Below are 15,374 nucleotides of genomic sequence, written 5' to 3'. Positions count from 1 at the left end.
AATTCTCAATTTTTTAAAAAATCAAACTGGGAAGAAATTGAAGTGAAAGGAAAAAAATTGAGGGAGAGAGAAACATTTATTATTACTATTACTTTTAAATGACTGTTTTTTTCCACTTAGTAGGCAGGGTAATTACTGCTATACTTCTGTGAGGAAGCATAACCTTTCAGTTGGAACTTAAGTATCCGGTGGTTAATGAAGTTCTTCTGTGATTTCAATTATATGCTGAACCTGTAAAAGAAAACTCTGGTTGGGTGGAGTTTGATGCCTAAAAACGATGCAGTTTGAAAGGCAAACTCTTAATTTCAAATCCATTTTAACTATTTGTTCAGGAAAATTTAGGGAGAGAAATCTTATTTTTGTTTTTGTTTTTGTTTTTGTTTTAAAACCGTATCAACAACAATAGCAGGCTTTCTTGATTTTCTGTAAATAGTAGATAGAATACATATAAATCATGGTCCTTGTCCCTGGGAGAGAAAGGTCTAGTTGAGGACATAGATGCTCTGTGTTTCAGAACCTCACGTTGATAAGCTGTGAAACATTGTGGTTCAACATTCTACAGAATTTCCACTTTACTGTCTCATGAATTAGGAAATTATTTTGGTATATCAACTCAGGACTTGCGTTTATGACCTTCTGAAGTTCCTTTCTAAGAAATTTTCAGTTCTCTAAGCGTATTTCAAGGACAGAGTTGCTGATAGAGATCCTTATTATACCTGTGTCCCATACAGTATTTGGGACATAGCTGTAATAAGAAATTATTCTTTGTTTATCCGAAATTAAAATGTAACCGAGCGTCCTGCTTAAGAAAATGAGAAACGTCACCAGCAAAGGAACTAGCCTTAGAGAGTGAAGTACCCCACCCCCCCCGCCCCCGGCCCCATGCCATGGGAAAGGACTTAACACTTTGAAGATTCAGTGTCCTGAGAAGTTTCCAAATGGAAACTTGCCTAGACTGTCTGGCAGCCACTGCATGTGGGCAAGGGAAGTAGTCAGGGCAGCAAAAACACTTCATCTGGGAGTTGGTATCTCAAGCGCACTCTTTCTTTCATTCTCAGGTTTTGGGTCAGTGAGCTTAGTGAGAACATTTTGGTAACAGATTGTATAGATTTTCAAGGGACTATAGAGATCATCTATGGCATTCCCCTTATTTCCAGCTAAGGTGTAGAGACCAGAGATGTGAAAGTCACCCAGAAAATGGGAGAATCACTAGAACTAAAATACATATTTGTGTGTGTCTAGCGATGATTTTACTATATTGTAAAGGTGTGAAGATGAATGAACAGATGTAATGTCAGATGACTTCCTTAGAGTGGAATCAAATATTAACTCACACTGGCTGAGTAACCTTGGGCTAGTTCAATGACCTGCTTCTTTATCTGGAAATGGAGATCATGAGTGTTCTCTCTTAGAGATGTTGGGAAGATTATATGAAATTGTAGGGCATCCAGTGTGAGCTGGGTGCCCGGTGTTTGGAAGGCACCTGATGTGTATTAGTTGAGAGAAAGAAGAATATTAATGGAAGTTATAGTTCTTTATTTTAAGGAAGAGAAGGCCAAAAGATAAACTGCTCTTTGTCTTTAAACATACAGTGCTTTCGAAAGCATATGAATTAGGAATCGACCAAAGCTGAAGCATGAATATTTAAGCAAAAACTTTCATTTAGAATTTTATGACTATGGGGCTTGTAAACACTAGCACAGATTACATATGGAAGTTATAGAAAATTCCATATTCTGTCTTTATAATATATAGATTTCTATGCCTGGGGTGAGTTAGAAGAGACTCCGAAGGAAGTGAATTAAAAGTCTTTAGAAGGTCCTTTTCAACCTTAAAAGAATAAATCATCTTAAATATCTTACCAATTAACTCCGGATCATGGTTTGCCAGATGAAATAAACTTCCCTGCCCTATTAAAACACAGCTTTTATATAAACAGAAAACTCCAGTGCACAAATTTTTAACTCTATTGTGCAAAGCAGTGAACTAGCCAAGTACTCAAATCCCAAAATGGCGGTCCTCTTAAAGCTGGAAATCATTAAGACCAGAGCGGCAAGGCTCTCTGTTTTGATAGTTTCGTCAGTAATGTTTTTCTCCTAGCAGTAACACTCAGCTTCATTCTTCATAGTGTTGGTTTCAATTCTGTACCTCTTAAAAGATCCTGGCCCCCAAACTCAAATGTGCACCAGGACCAGACAGAAGGGACTGGTGGAAGCAAGATTACGCCCACCTCGGGGATTCCTCTTCATCCTATTATTGCAATAAGAAAATACAGGTTTGCGTTTGGGAGAGTTGAAGAGTTCCCTAAGAAGACAGACCTCTGGATTTTTCAGTGACATTTTTTTTTAAAGATTTTATTTATTTATTTGACAGACAGAGATCACAAGTATGCAGAGAGGCAGGCAGAGAGAGAGAGACAGAGAGGGGGAAGCAGGCTCCCCATTGAGCAGAGAGCCCGATGCAGTGCTCGATCCCAGGACCCTGGGATCATGACCTGAGCCGAAGGCAGAGGCTTTAACCCACTGAGCCACCCAGGCGCACTTCAGTGACATTTATTATTACTTACTTTTAGTTATTGATTTAAAGACAAATCCTGTTTGGGCCAGACAAAATCCTTGAGATGGTTGAATTTGGCCAGAATTCTTGGCTGCCATTTTTTTTTTTTTTAAACTTCTAAGATTGATGCAGATGATGCACATCTTTATATTATGTGAAAGGCTTTTGCATTTCTGCAAAGGAAATATGTAAGTTTTCTATTTCATGGAAGTATGTGAAAAATAGTAGAGACCTGGCATACTGTAGACATTTTATTTTGTATTTAATAAACACTTAGAGTCTTTATGTGCTAGCCACTATTCTGAATATGCAAAAAACATAAACACAGTTAACTTATATAATAAGTGCTTATTGAGATAGTATGACTTATAGAATAATATGATTAAATATGACACGAAATAATACAATAATACAGTTATCAATAGTTAGGGGGGATTTGTAAGAAAACACAAAATATAAAATCTTCAGAAACATTTATGAACAAAATGAATGTTCATAGCCATCTTAAAATGTTTAAATGATCCTAGTACTTAGCGTCAGCATTCTATTTAAGGTGTTTTCTATATTATCTTTGGCATCTAGTGCGCCATCTGGCACGTAGTAGGTACTCAGGATATTATCGAATTCACACTTTTTTTCAGATTTGTCTTGGAAAAATATGTCCCTGAAATGTTAAAGTAAAATCCTTTCCTCTTCCCTTTGTACAGTGAGGATTTCATTTCACAGTGGGGTCTGGAGGGTAGAATTGGAAGAAATACATGTCAGAAAAATGTTGAAAAATAAGTTCTTGCCTTTTCATCAAATGATTATTTTAGCCTTTCTTAGATGACTTTCACTTACTTAGTTTTATATGGTCAAAAGTAAGAGGGAGTGGTGAGGAACCCTTGAAACACACTTAAACTAGCCTTGCAAATAAATGCTTGACTTTTATCTGCCCACAAAATTTTTTACAAGTCTCCCATGATCCCGGGAGGTACATGGGTAATAAAATCAGCAAAAGCAACATTTTTCTTACTTACCAAACATCAGTCATTACTTGCCTAGTGGCCATTTTCTGTGCTTATTTAACATCTGTTAACTGTTTTAATGTGGAAACATCTTTTTTCCCTTTATTAGACTCATAATCACTTATTCGGTTACAGGTGGAAAAAAAAGGAAATCTGAAAGCCAGTGTAACAATTCTAATGATAGCCCAAATTGATTTAGAAAAATGAAGCCCTTCTCGTTTGATCTTTTAAGAATTTCAGAGTGATCTTTTAAGAATTTCTATGAAGATGACTACCTCTGTTTTGCTAAAGTTGCTTCTAAGATGTACATTATTCAGACAACTTCCTTTTCTTAAAATTAAATTTTGCAGTGCTGTTTCACGTAAACAAAATGAAAAGACCATATTATGAGAGAGGAAATGGGAAGGCATTGCCACTTTTGGAAAACGAGTCAACCCAGGCGCCTCTAACTTTTTTTTTTTTTTTTTTTTATTTTAATGCTAAGCAGGATGTGAGTGGTGGAGTTTGCCTATGGTGATAAAGTTTATCCTGGATGTGACGCATAAGCTTGGTTCTACATCAGGGTGTAGTGATTGAATGCAACAAATAATCCTGTATTTCCAAACCATTTACAGGGTTTACCTTGAGAATGGCTTCTGAGGATGGGGGCTTATACGCTGTTGAAGGTTTTTGGTTTGTCACTGTTGGAACATTGAAGACACGAAATTTGGTGCTTCTGTACATCTAGTTTGCGGGACTCCCCCTGTATAGAAGGGCATGAAAAGGGAGGTACAGAACCTCCAGGTACTTGCACATTGAAGCCACATTGTGCTTTTTTATTTGATTAGCTGCTGGGGGATGGCATTGGCAGAATATGTTCTCATTTACAGCTTTGTCCCTTCGCTTTCTAGACTAGGTTGTAGTTTTGCTCAAGATGTGACTCTCATATCGATTGCACTGAGTGAAATATGACATATTTGCTGTTTCTGATTTTCTTCAATCAACATCTGTGCCACTCTACTTCAAGTAGTGTTCCTGCTTTCTTATGATTTTCTTTTTCTTCGCTTGCCTTACACTTGACTTTGTGAGAATCCAGATATCGCAAGATACTCAGATTCTGATCACAGTATTTTCTAGCATTATTGAAACTGGAGGGCTGACTATTTGTCATGTACTTACAAATGAATTTGGATTTCATCCCAGTAAACTTGTTGTAGCATTTAATATTCATGACCTATAGTACTTTAAAACTTTGAACAGCTGCCAACACTGCTAACCAGATAATACCACAAATAAAAGTTGAGGTTCAAAAATACTTTACAATTCAAAAAGTCAAAGATTAATAAGGTATTTTATTTCTGCAGGTTGGCTTCTCTGCTCAGCTGATTTAAGACGATTCTGTATTTTGGTGACAGTTTAGGTTCAAGCTGAGTAATTGAAATTGGGAAGCTGACTACTCTTGTAAGTTCATGTAATGTTTGCATTAGAGTGTTAATGAAACAGTGATCTAGTCACACATTATCTTTGTTGTTTTTTTAAAGATTCATCTTTGTACAAAACAGTGTGTTAGGTGATACGCGGATTCAAAGACGCAATGACAGAATTCTGCCCATGAGGGCATTTTAGAGTATGCTAGGAAGGAGAGAGTAGGGCATGTAAATGCAGAACTGAAATTCATTCTGGAAGGTGGTGAGGTTATAAAGGGAGGCCTTGGGAGAGCTAGGGCAGTCTTGAGGAAGGGGATGGGGGTGTACTTTCTGCTAAGGGGATCAGGGAACACTTTCAGGAACAGAGACAGTTGAGCAAGACCCCGAAGGGTGGTTCAGATAGAGACATTTATAATTGGAGAGGCAAGGGAAAGTGGAGGGTAGAGCATGAGGATTGCCCAGAGGGAAACTCACAGGAAGTTATGGGACCACTGAACAGTGGTTTTGACGGATACATAGAATGTATGAATTTATAGAGGAAAATGAATTAGAAAGGTAGGTTGAGAGAGCTAGTATGCATAATGATGTATAGACCTTTTAAGATATGTTGTGGCCCCAACAGTGTTGGGAGACATTGCATGGTTTTTAAATGTTTTTGTGTTTCTGCTGGTATGTGGAATGGTATGTGGTATGTTGGAGAAGCTTGACAATGTCCAGGCTAGCTCCGTTTTGCTTCTTGGGAGATTTTCTTCTCTGTCCTTCCCTGGAAACAGACCTGATAGTGGGACCCTTTGGTGATGAGACTAGACTTAAGAATCAGACTCAGGAGATTTAGTTCATTCAGTAAGTGTTTCCTGCCAGCATTTATCTTGTTCTTTAGCATTTAAAAAAGGGGGGGGGCAGTTATTTTTTGAAGACTAGATTATTTTACTTTTTACTCTATAGTATCTAGCATCTTAATATATACTCTTTTTTTTTTTTAAGATTTTATTTATTCGACAGAGAGATCACAAGCAGGCAGAGAGGCAGGCAGAGAGAGAGGGAAGCGGGCTGCCCATTGAGCAGAGAGCCCAATGTGGGGCTTGATCCCAGGACCCTGAGATCATGACCTGAGCCAAAGGCAGAGGCCCAACCCACTGAGCCACCCAGGCGCCCCTTATTATATACTCTTGATGAGAAAAACAGGGAGTCTTGTCGGGCTTTCTCCTGTGTCTGTTCTTCTAGTATTGCTGAACGATGTTCAAATGTTGTTACAGTGAATGGTCACAATTACAAAATGCCTCTTTGTTTTGCATTCCTTCTTATAGGAAGAAAGAAACATTTTTCAAAATGGTCCTTTTTACAATCCAGAATAAAATACTCTATCAGTACTGAATTCCAACCAGTTAACTCAGTATACCATCAGTGAAAATGACACGCAAATTGGACCTTGTGATGAATAAATAATGAGTCTCACTGAAATCATCTATGCTGTTCTCATAACACTGTCTGGGATCCGTATTACATCACTCAGCTCAATTTTCGATAACCTGCTGCCTCAGAGGAATCGGAGTGACTGACGGGATCTCATGATTATCTGGTTGCTTGTATTCAGCTCGGTACTGTCAATTTCACAGAAAAACGATGTGGTCTGCACCAATTTCAAATCATCGTCATTGCCCAGAAGTCAGCTTTCTGTCTTAAATACTCGGCACAATGGGAATGCTAATCGAGTGTTGACTTCTCGAATGAAATTTAAGCTATAGAAAGACAGATTCCTGGATGCATTAGGGATTCCTTAAAAGGCATGACTGGGTTAGGAGGTGGGGCAGATGAAACGGAGTGTGAAATCAAATTCATTGATAGTTAAAATAGTTAGGAAATGTTTTAGTACAGTAAGCTTTCAAGGCGTGGTATATTTTATTGTTTACATCAGTTTCATACCTCCTGATCACAGTGTTCCTTTATTCAAAGAAGAATGGTAAGAAATCAGAAGGGGAGAACAGACATGCCAAAGTGTGCAATGACGTGGTGCTTGGAAGGTCAACGTGCCCTTGCTCTCAGGATTTGTCTTTACAACTGTGCGGCACCCAGATGGCTCCTGCATGCTCTGCTGGTCTGATTATAACTCTTGCATCAAGTGAAATAGCATGAATTCAGAATTTAATACATGTTTCCTCAATAATTATGGCCTTGATTAGTGAAGCCAGTGTTTCAGTTCCAAAGGACACTTTTTTCTCCACATGTTTATTCATTTAATTTCAGGAGATCAAGTGAAATGCAAAGATGATAATCCTTCTCTTTGATATGATGGGGGAATCTACAGGGCCTGCACTTGGTATGTGGTTGTCATTTGGCTCATAATTAATGTAAGATTCAAAGCAAACAGCAGGGACAACGTGAGAAAACTGAAGGACATTTGAAAACAAGTGACTTAGCTTTTAGTAAGAGAAGAAATGGAAAATGTATTTAGATTTTCATTATTTATTGCTAAACATAACTATATAGCAAGTACATTTAATAGAGTTCTTGATTAAATGCAGTATTAGCTGTATTTAAAAATACAGTTTGTGTGTTCAAAAATGAAAAAAAGATGAAAAACGTAATATTTTAATTTAGTGAATTTTAAGTTGTTGTATCTCTTGGTAGTACCAACCTAGCCCTTTGGAGAGCATTATATCAATTTTTAGTGTGTAAACTCTGTCCGCTCCCCTTCAAAAGTGTTTGCGTATTTGTGTGTGTTACATGTCCCATTAGGATAAACTACATAAACCCTGTCTTATATACTGTAGTTAGATTATACCAAGGTTCTACATGAACGATTTGAGTGATTTCCATAACTTTCATGAAATAGCAAACTCCAAATTGCAGAGAATTTTTATTTCTCCTTATTTGAAGTCAGGCAAAAACTTGCCAGTTTCCGTGTTCCATGGAGTGTAGTTTCTTCTTAAGATCTCATGACATCGTGTGATAAACCGTTAAGTATATCTAGGAGTATAAGAACAACTGCTGTTTACTCTGAATCACCACTGGGTGTTTGGCTAATCGCCCCGTGCATAAGCCCAAGGAAGGCTGCCGTGGAAAAGCCAAAGGACTGGAGCCTGAAGATTTAGATTTAAGTCGCTGTGACCTTGGATAAATTACTGAACATCTTGAACATCAGTGACATGGTCTGTAAAATAGGAATATAATATTTGCCTTGCAGGGTTGTTAGGTATGAATATAGTAAATGTACACTTTTCTGCTCCATTCCTTTCCTGTAGAAATACCATCATGGTCATCAACGTTTTACTGTGTTTCCACAACGTTTCAGCGGTAGTGAACTTTTTGTGTGTCATTTTGCTGAGCACTCAATTAGGGTGGTTGTGGCTTTTCTTGTGGGATGCAGGAAGAAATGTCAATCAAGAAATGGAGTGTTTGCGATCGCATTCACCCCTGCTGACAATGTAAAGAATATTGAGGAACAAAACTCTTTTTCAAGGATAATGCTTCTGAACAACAATTTGATCATTTATCTTTTGTTTAATTGATTGAAAACAAGTACGTTGAAGTCATTCCTTAATGTTTCTTCACTGTTAATATCTTCCCATCGGCTCCTACTTTTATAGCCTGTTTTTTTCCCCTTTAAGCTCAGGATGGTGCTGTTGCTTATGTATCTGAAAATGGAGGGGAGACGGGCTTTCCTGTTCTCCTCCCCCAGCACCCCGTTGCCTGTATATTTCCTGTAGCCAGGTTTATAGTAAGGAAGATGAGTTCAATATCAGCAATAGCTTGCAGCGTTTAAGTCTCATTCTCTGCGGGACGGGGAAGCACTGTTATCACCTAGAGGTGAATGTTAATCTCTTTCTTCCCCCTATTCTTTCCCAAACCTGGCAGGCAATATTGTTGCAGCTGATTCCAGAATCTGTTACAACAAACCTTTTCAGGGAAACATGGAGGCTGGTTTTTTCTTGTTGTTCATTTATTTCCCCACTTTTCTAGCAGAAGTTTTGTGTTTTTTAGGAGCAATATGGTTTCTGGCTACCAAAATTTTTTATAAAATATTTTGAATGCCGGGTGCCTGGATGGCTCAGTGGGTTAGGCTTCTGTCTTGTGCCCACGTCATGATCCTGGGGTCCTGGGCATGGCATCGGGCTGGGCTCCCTGTTCACCGCGGGGGTCTGTTTCTCTCTCTGCCCCCCGCCCCCCGCCGGCTTGTGCTCTCTCTTGCTCACTCTCATTCCTTCTCCCTTTCTCTCTCTCTCAATTAAATAAATAAGACCTTTAAAAAAAATACTTTGGATGCCATAGTCATATTCATACCAAGTTATTTTTACAGAAACCTAAATCCTCGTAACTTTGGCTTGCCGGGACAAGTCTGTAATAGGTAAAATTGGATTTGATTTTTAGAAAATTCAGTATTTAAAAATCTGCTCTAACTGACAGAGAATAAGGGGTTGGGTAGGGGATGGTGACTGTTCAAAGATTTTAGGATTCATTTCATCATGGGCTTCCTTTGACTAGTCCAACCTGGGATGACCATTATCTTCTCCTGGGGAGATGGTTTTAAAACAGAGATTGTAGCACAAAACCGGGAGCTACCGAATCAGATTCTTTTGGTCTGTTTCCTTTTTGTCTTTGAGGCATTGACAGGGAGCTGGTGGAGAGGTAGCAGGAAAAAAACTACTTTTTAAAGGCTCTCCCTCTGATTTTGATGAAAAGCTAGGTTTGGGACCCACTGATGTATCCATTGAGAATCTGATACCCACATACAATATTATTAAAATTATCAACTTTTTATAGAAACTTAAGATTTGGGGGCTAGAGAGAGGTATTGGAAACTATCTATCTACAAGCCACCCCCACCCCCTTTTCACGAATGTGTGGCACAGGCTTGGTTGAGAACAGAGCCTCCAACCCCCAGTCTGATTCTTTCTTATGGTACACATGGCCTCCCTGCCTTCAGCCTGTAGAAACCTCTTACTGTAGAAGTCGTTTTCTATTTGTCATTTAAGACTACAGACTATGAATAGACCTGTGTGCCCAACCCTCCAGTTCATCATTAATTAGATTCTCTCCTTCTTACTTACCCTAGGTTCTCTGTGCTGTCAGTAATTCTAAAGTACCTGTTGAAACTGAGTTTTTTATTTGGTTGTTAACCTCCTCCCAGGCCCCTTCTTTTCTGGTCCCTGTCCCCTGCCACACCCCCAACTACCTTCAATTAAGTGCTTATGTACTTGCATGCTGTCATTCTAGGTCTCTAGTTTGAGCTAAGCCCGCATTCAAATGGAATATTTACTTTTGGAGCTACCAGAAACTTAACACAAAGAAACGAAAAACACGGTGTGTTTTTTCCCCCTAATTTGGTTAATTGCCTTTACTAACAGCACACTCCTGTTTGAAGTAGGTTACCCTTCTGTAGAGGGATCTTGAATTGGATGATGTGGAGCCTGAGATTGGTCTGGAAGTAGAGAATTAAACAAATATTGGGGCAGCTCTCTGTTGCTACTCTCTTCCTCTACTCCAAGGCACCGCACACTAACTCAGAAGCAGGGGATGTTTTAGGCAGCAGCAGCAGACAGAGCAGCTGGCTGTGTTGTTATTTACCCTGGTACTTATTCCAGAATTGTGGTGGGATTTTTAAAATGCCACCAGTAGTGTCTTACAGACGTTCAGAGTTTCTTTTGACTAAACAGTGTGAGTTTAGTGTCTCGCTGTTGCGTGGATATTTGAATCGGTGACAACTGCAATGCCAAAAGTGAGGATAACTCCAAAATGAATGTATTTTAGAGATAAAATGGCAAGAAAGGAGAAAATGTAGAGGTGCCAATTGAAAAAATGGGCCGGCTGAGCGACAAAAGGGCTGAATTTAAGTTGTCAAAGCAGCAGCCTAAAGTTTCTGGTTTGGGGACAGGATAATTTGTAGTCTTTGATTCTCCTGCTCTGCAGTATAATCTTCTCCAGGGCTGTGCTGACTTTTATATTGTTCAAAGAGGAAAAGAAATAACCCATTTGAATTCATTAGCTTTCATTTGCATATACACAGAGCTGGTGGTAATAGTGGTAACAACCACCATTTATCAGGGCTTACTGTGTGCTAGCAAAGTGTCTTCCATGCATTATTTTGTTCATTCTGTGAGAGTAGGTATTATTAATCTCATTTACAGTTAAGGAAGCTGAGGCTTCTAGAAGTGAAATAATTTTGCCCAAGGAGTCACAGGTAGTATGTAAGTAGAGAAGGAAACTCATTCCAAATGTCTGACTCCAAGGTGGGTGGTCTTCCCATAATACTGTTTCTACAAAAGTGTAGCTGAAGTGGATGATCCAAAGAGTGTTATGAAAGAAACAACCATTCTCCTGTTCCTTGGCCCTGGGACCAGTGCTGCTTACTTACAGTAGCTTGAAATACAAATAATCATCTCTTCCATAGGCAACAGTTAGCGTTATGGGTGCTAAAAATACATAGATGGGTAATATATTATCCCAGCCCCTCGGAAGTTTAAGACAAATATGCAATGGTCAGATCACTCTGCACTAAGTGCTAATAGAATTCCATGGAAAGTGCTGGAGAAGCAAATGTGTCTGGCAAATTGATTCAGCCTGGTTAAGGAAGAGCCTGAGAAGGTGGCAGAGAAGTCATGACCTCTAAATAGCTTGGCTCATCCGGGATTTTGTTTCGGTTTTAAAAGTTTCTGTAAGGGGATATCTGGGTGGCTCAGTCGGTTAAGCCACTGCCTTTGGCTCAGGTCATGATCCTGGACTCCCGGGATCTAGTCCCACATCAGACTCCAGCTCCATGGGGAGTCTGCTTCTCCCTCTGACCCTCTCCATTCTCATGCTCTCTCTCTCTCTCTCAAATAAATAAATAAAATCTTAAAAAAATTTTTTTAAAAATTCTGTAAGTTACATCATTTCATGCTTGTGCATTTCATTTGGATTCGGAGTCAACTTCCAAAATTTGCTAGATGCTTTTTAATTTTGTATTTTTTTTTTTTTTTATTGTCTGATAAACAGGTACTATGTGTCTTCTAGATAGGAGGTCCTGTTCTAGATGCTGAGGATAAAGTAGTGAAGAAAACAGGCAGAACTCCTCTAGCTCTCTTGGAATTTACATTTCTTTTCTAACTTAGCTGTCCCAGTCACCCTGTGAGGTCACTCTTTGTGCTGCATTTTACAAGAAGTTGAATGAGCTCCCCTGAATTGATCAGTATACCATGAGACTGGATTTCAAAGGCAATGCTAAATCTAAATCCAGATCATTTCCAGCGCAGGTCATGGTCTCTGCGTTGAGTTCCCTTAAGGAAAAAGTGGTCTATTTATTTAAGGTGTTAGATGAACAGTACTGTGTGTGTGTGTACGGGTATGTAGTTGTTTAGAAACCTTGAGACCAAGCACTGGATCCTTTATTTCTTTTGCATCCCCTGTCCCAGAGATCTTGACATTGAGACCTTGGTATTTGGAGTTTGATCCTCAATATCACGTTGGGCGACAGGGCATATCATATATGCCGTGGTTTTGCCCTACGCCACGCAGATTTAAGAGAGAGATGTACGTGTATATGTCCTTCGAGGTTGAACTGTTTTCGATTTGCTTCTGAAACTCCTATCAACTTCTGCTACCTGCTCTGAAATGCGTGGTTTTTCTCAAAAGCATGCAGAAAAGAATTATTTGGCGTCCGTTTACATTGAAGTATTTGGTTTGGCTCTGAATTTCGTATTGTCGCATCATTGCTAATCAACCATATTAACTTATTTATGTCCCCAGGAGAGGCAGTGCATATCTAATGGCTCTTTAAGGGGAAAGATGAGTCTGCCCGATAGAGGTTGTTTTTAAATTCAGATAAAAACTCTTTTTCCTGCAAATTTCATTAAAAATATAAAACAGTTCAGATTAACTAACAATGTGATGCCAAGGATTCCTGTGTGTCTTAGTGGGTTCTAAGCTGTGTAGGATGTCAGGTCTTGTTTGATGTGGATAGTAAAGACTAGTTTTAGAGTCTGAGCAATTCTCTATTTATGTAAAAAGAAAAAAGGGCTGAGAAGTTCCCTGATTCAATACCTAAAATGCTTGAGGCCAGATGTGATTCTGATATTTTTTTTTATTATTCAAAAGTAATAGGGTGCGTAAATTCTGTATTTTGTAACATGGCACCATTTTGAAGTAAGAAACATTAAGCGTTTCTGAAGGGAAATATATGAATATTTACACTAAAAGGAAAAAAGACTAAATAACCTCATGTCAATTTAAATCAGGAGTTTTATTTCTTTTTAACTGCTTTCTTGAGATATAATTCATAATCATAAAATCGAACCACTTCAAGTGGACAGTTTGCTTTTTTGAATATATTCATTGAGTTTCTGTAACTATTACTGAATTTTTTTTTTAAGATTTTATTTATTTATTTGACACAGAGAGAGAGAGATCACAAGTAGACAGAGGCAGGGGAAGGAGGGAAGCAGGCTTCCTGCTGAGCAGAGCGCCCTCTGTGGGGCTCCATGTGGGGCTCCATCCCAAAAGCCTGAGATCATGACCTGAGCTGAATGAAGGCAGAGGCTTAACCCACTGAGCCACCCAGGCGCCCCTATTACTGTATTCTTAAGTATATATTTTGAAATTAAGGATAAGGAGCTTTAGACCTGTAGTTACTGTGTGTGTGTGTGTGTTTTGTTTGTTTGTTTTCAAGATGTAGGTTTTATTTTTTACTTTTCAAGTTTAAGATGATCTGTGGAGAAAAGTTATAACCTTAAACCATGTATGTCAGTAAACCCGGTTAAAGACTTACTGAGACCCCTGTTCTCACCTCTTTGATATTGTTTGCACATCTTATTTACTGTTTAACAAATTGGTAATGAAGTTTGGGTAGTCGAGGTATCTTCTTCACTCTTGTTTTTGGGTCACAGTGCTGGATCCTTCTTTCTTTCTTTTTTTTTTTTTTAAACCATGATAAATCATTGGCCCCATATAAATGCAGTTATCTGGAGTAAGAATCTGATGTCAGAATGCTTGGATCCTTATTTTGTTTTTTTTTTAAGTATGATGAATCATAGTCCCCTACATAAATATGATTTTCTGGAGTAAGAATCTAACATCAGAATTTGATTGCTCTTTTGGTTGTGTGTTTGGTACCTGCAACCCTTGATTCTTGAAAGAAGAACAGTTGTAGGAATCTGGATACTTCTTATTCTTTCCTGTATTTTTGCCTCTCAGTGCATTACACACGTCTGACACATGCAGAAGTAATTAAGTTGTGTTTAAGTACATATAATTGACTTGTTTTTAGCTCTGACCAGGAGTTTTATCAAAGTGTAAAGGTGCTTGTCAAATCTAGAATAAAACCAATTTCCATTCGCTTACTTTTTTGGAAAAAAAAAAAAAAGAAAAAGGAAAACAAGAGAAAATGTATTTTTAGACAAACTTAAATACATTTAAAAGATGGAACTGAGTTTAAAGGTTTTTTTGTTTTTGTTTCCATTTTTTTATCCCTTTAACGGAATGGCCATCCTAAAATATGTCCCAAGTTGCTTCCTAGAGACAAATTCACTCGTGAGCAATTTTAAAAGAGCAATAACATAAACTTAATTATGGTAGAACCATTCTATAAAGATTTAATATGCCATTAAGACATTTGCTGATTTACATCAGATTTATATAAAGGTTGTTTGAACCTACACCTTTGCGTCCAGCTGGTAGCCTTTTTCTAAGTTAATTACATGAAAGCCTCTGAAAAATGTTAGACATTTGAGAGAAGTTGTGATTTCAGAGATAAAGGGAGCATGCTGTGAAAAGTATGGCCGTATGGCATAATGACATCAATCCTGCAGTTCTAATCAGGAGGCCTGGGTTCTCACACAGTTTCTGCCACTAGCTAGTTGTGTAATTGTGGACAAGTCATTTAGCCTCTGCAGTAGTTTTTTTTTTTTTTTTCCTAATATGAGAGTTTTGGGGGATGCTTAAAGAAGCAAATTATATGATACTATGTTTAATCATAATTAAAAAATAATTTTATTGCTAAGTTTCAAAAAACTTTTGATAGCTTTCTTTGTCTTTGAAATAATCTGATTGGAAAGATGGATTAATTGTGCAGATATTAAGTTCTTCATTTATTCCCATGAACAAAAGGTGAGATCCCGAAATACTTATAATGATGGTTTTTGAAGGCCAAGTATGTACTGCAAACTGAAATGGGCTGTGTGTGTTTTATTCCAACTTTCAGAGGAATCTATCTGTATTAAAATACATCCATTCCTCCTTTATATCATGAGGGTATACATTTATCTTTTTCATGACCTTGTACACTTAAATACAGTTAACACTTGATTTTCTGAAATGGATTTTCTCAGAAGTAAATCATACATTCTTAATTTCTTGTTCTAGTTACATCATTATTTCCTTATGTCATTTTACATTAACTATGCTGTGGTTTTTAATGTGTATTAGAAATGGACTC

At 38.1% G+C, this 15,374-nt stretch overlaps 1 protein-coding gene across 2 annotated transcripts in view; it reads left to right on the top strand.

The window, feature by feature from the left end:
* The window catches only part of TMTC2 (transmembrane O-mannosyltransferase targeting cadherins 2), a 448,793-nt gene that overhangs the window by 168,697 nt on the left and 264,722 nt on the right, over window positions 1–15,374 (top strand). The window lies entirely within an intron of this gene.

Source organism: Neovison vison, chromosome 12 (genome assembly GCF_020171115.1).
Source record: "Neovison vison isolate M4711 chromosome 12, ASM_NN_V1, whole genome shotgun sequence".
NCBI lineage: Eukaryota > Metazoa > Chordata > Mammalia > Carnivora > Mustelidae > Neogale > Neogale vison.
The sequence above is the reverse complement of the archived record's forward strand: the minus strand, read 5'-3'. Positions and strand labels throughout refer to the sequence as shown.